Source organism: Scyliorhinus torazame, chromosome 19, assembly GCF_047496885.1.
Source record: "Scyliorhinus torazame isolate Kashiwa2021f chromosome 19, sScyTor2.1, whole genome shotgun sequence".
In the NCBI taxonomy this organism is placed as follows: Eukaryota; Metazoa; Chordata; class Chondrichthyes; order Carcharhiniformes; family Scyliorhinidae; genus Scyliorhinus; species Scyliorhinus torazame.
The window spans coordinates 135,892,778-135,896,525 of NC_092725.1; the positions used below are offsets into that span (position 1 = coordinate 135,892,778).

At 42.5% G+C, this 3,748-nt stretch overlaps 1 non-coding gene across 1 annotated transcript; it reads right to left on the reverse strand.

Annotated features, from left to right (window-relative positions):
• Positions 1–2,604: 2,604 nt before the first annotated feature.
• trnal-cag (transfer RNA leucine (anticodon CAG)) lies at positions 2,605–2,687 on the reverse strand. Its single transcript has one exon. It is a non-coding gene; the product is annotated as a tRNA-Leu (tRNA).
• Between the last annotated feature and the right edge of the window lie 1,061 nt (positions 2,688–3,748).

Genomic DNA, 3,748 nt, shown 5'->3' on the forward strand with positions numbered 1-3,748 from the left:
TATTTGTTAATATCTTCAGCAAAGTCAGCCAAACATCACAGCAGATATAAGTAGGCAAAGAACTCAAAAGGTGCACAGAGAACTGACAGAGAAAACTATCACTCCAAGGGATAAATTAACTTTAATGACAGTTTTCCAATTTGGCACAAAATAGATTTTACCTAATAAAGGCCTTCCTGTGGACTACATGAATTAACAGCTTTTTCAGAAATTTACATTCACTCACTAATGGGCTGTCATAATAAAAATACGCATCTTGTAAAAATAGTAGCATACAGCAGAAGCTCCGTAGTGGAATAAACAATTGTGGTAAAATTTTGACTTCCATGTGAGAAATTGCAGTAAGAAAGACAGCAATTAATTACATTTAAATTATTTAAATAAACTCTTCTCTCCTATACACAGCGATCTATATGCTTCGCTCCTGGCGATCTGACAGGACTTTCACACCCGCCACGAAGACATGCCTCTGGTCCTGGTCAAGCATCCAGCCTCAAAGGAATTAGCATACTATAGTGGCCGTCCTTGGTGGGTGATGCTGTGTGATCTAGGCTTTCGTCCGTTAAAGATTCAAAGCCATGGTAATGAGATTCCCCCCCCCCCCCACCCCCCCCCCCGGTTCGTCTAAACTCCAGCTAATATAATCCTAACCGACTCAATCTTTCCTAATTCGTCAGCCCTCCTTCATCCAAGTCCTAAATGGTCTACCCCGTATCCTTAGACTGTGACCCCTGGTTCTTGGTACCATGCCATCGGGAGCATCCTTCTGGTATCTACCCTGTATGGTCCTCCCAGGTTTCAATGAGACCCTCCCCCTTCATTCTTCTCAACTCCAGTGAATACAATCCTAACCGACTCAATCGCTCATACATAGATATATAGATAGAACATACAGTGCAGAAGGTGGCTATTCGGCCCATCGAGTCTGCACCAACCCACTTAAGCCCTCACTTCTTCACCCAAAGGGTTGTGAATCTGTGGAATTCCTTGCCCAGTGAAGCAGTAGAGGCTCCTTCATTTCATGTTTTTAAGATAAAGATAGATAGTTTTTTGAAGAATAAAGGGATTAAGGGTTATGGTGTTCGGGCCGGAAATTGGAGCTGAGTCCACAAAAGATCAGCCATGATCTCATTGAATGGTGGAGCAGGCTCGAAGGGCCAGATGGCCGACTCCTGCTCCTAGTTCTTATGTTCTTATGTTCTATCCCTGTAACTCAATAACCCCTCCTAACCTTTTTGGTCACTAAGGGCAATTTATCATGGCCAATCCACCTAACCTGCAAATCTTTGGACTGTGGGAGGAAACCGGAGCAATCAGACGAAACCCACGCAGACACGGGAGAACGTGCAGACTCTGCGCAGACAGTGACCCAAGCAGGAATTGAACCTGGGAGCCTGGCACTGTGAAGCAACAGTGCTAACCACTGTGCTGCCTGATTTATACATTCATATATTTATCCACACATGAGTGCACTTACTCCAAAATGCGTTTTTAAAATTTTTCGCCGGGTAAAACCAAGCAGAAAATTAAAAGTATTCTAGTGGAAAAAAGATAGCTCATCCCTCATCGCTATTGTAATTGAAGCTTAGAAAATGTTGACGATTTGCTGATGACACTATCCAATGAAAAACGAGTTACGTTTAAGGTAAAATACCAAATTTAAAGTCTGTTTTCTTGCGTTACCCCCTCCCCTACATGTAGATGTTCCCATTCGAATGGGGGCAGGTCGTAAATAAAATCCGCCACTCACTATGTTCACCGGCGCAATATTCTAAGTTAAATTAGCATTTGACAAAATTTAAATTGCTTTGGCAGTCGATTTGCCGACAGGTTCAAATCAGATTTTTGAAATGTCAACCTTTTTGTTTTCCTTAAATGCTTAAGTGTAAACGAGGGCAAATTCAGATCGACATGTGAAAGTCGGAAATTGTTATGACATAACTCATTTCAAATGTCACTTTTTGAGAAGTGTTACTCTACACAAATACCATATTGTTGCTGCAAAAACTGTCACATTAATTTCAGTTGTCATTTCAGACAACATAAAAGTGCTGGCTGCCATCCAGAGAAACTATGGAGAAAAGAAACAACTCCTGTACTCTTCATTTCCCGAGTAGGAGGGTAGACCAACAATTCAAACCTGGAAACAATTATTTCACGCCAATTCATGCTTCGATAATGGCTCTCCATCACAGACGCGAAGAAACCATTATTATTTTTTGCTACAATCTTCGAATAAAAACCCATCAAAATTGTCACTTGCCTAAAAATCTAAGAACCTCACGATCAAAATTCCTTCCAGCCAATTCTTTGGAGATAAGGCAGTGTCAGCCTCACGGCCCAGCTTTGTATAAAGAAATGTTGCGAGATAAGATTTGTTTCAAATTCCACAAGGTTTGTGTACTCCTGAAAAAAATGAATGAAAATCGCTTCTTGTCACAAGTAGGCTCCAAATGAAGTTATTGTGAAAAGCCCTAGTCGCCACATTCTGGCGCCTGTTCGGGGAGGCTGGTACGGGAATTCAGCCCATGCTGCTGGCCTGCCGTGGTCTGCTTTAAAAGCCAGCTATTTAGCCCACTGTGCTAAACCAGCCCCTAAAGTCAATGTCAGAAGTGGGATTCGAACCCACGCCTCCAGAGGAGACTGCGACCTGAACGCAGCGCCTTACTCCGCTCGGCCATCCTGACACACTAACATATTCTGAAAAGCATATTTCTGGATGACCATTATGAAAAATGTCAGCTTTCGCACATTTATTTGCAAAAAACATATAGGTATTGTCTTAAATGAGCAGTTTATTTATTCAGCGTCAAATGTAAGGAGGGAACACTTTTTGACTCCCTGCAAATATTGACTTAATTATAAATTTCAAGTCATTAACTTTCGTTCAGTGAAGACAACGGTAAAAGGGCACTTTTGTGGTCACGGAGGAGTCAGGTACGAAAGGATAACGAAGAAGATTTATTGTTAAAGCAAACTATTTACAAGTCACATTCCAGGTCCCAGCCGGGATTTCTCTGCCCAGACTCCTTTCTGGACTGGCTTTTATATCCGTGATCAATCACCCCCCTGATGGGCCCCCGCCCCTCAGCGGGGGAGCTCGTATTCCACAAGGCTTACGGGGAGGCTAATCGGTCCCCCTCTGTGAGGATTACAGCAGACACACACTTCACTATTTACACTGCTATTAAAGGAATACACTACAGTACCTCACCTTGCATCAAGGCTACAGGACAGAAAACGGCAATTCAGCTGAATTGGCCTCTGCAGGTTTTAAAGTCCACAGAAACTATCCCTCCCTCCTCGTTTAGCTTTAATCCCCATACCCTTCTATTCTTCTCTTTGTATGCTTATCTGAGGTCCCATTTAATGCATTCATGCTATTCGCCTCAACTACATGGTGAGATGGTTTGTTTCACATTTGAGCCACTCTTAAGGTAAAGAATTCCTGAATTCTCTATTAGATTTATTATATTTACGGCCCCCCCACCCCAACTGGATTTTAATATCCTGCAACTGGAAACATGTTCTTTGGGCATCTTATCAACCCCCTTCTGAAGAATCCTGCTTTGGACAAACATGAAATAGGCTTTGTAGTCTTGGATATATTAACAGCAAGTCTTTATTCGCAACTCATACCTATATACAACAGAGGAACAGGTAGTGAATGAGCTGACTCCATGCTTGGTCTTTACACATCTCTGTCCATCTCCAGACTGACCCATGGCTCTTGGCCAGGTACCTTCTG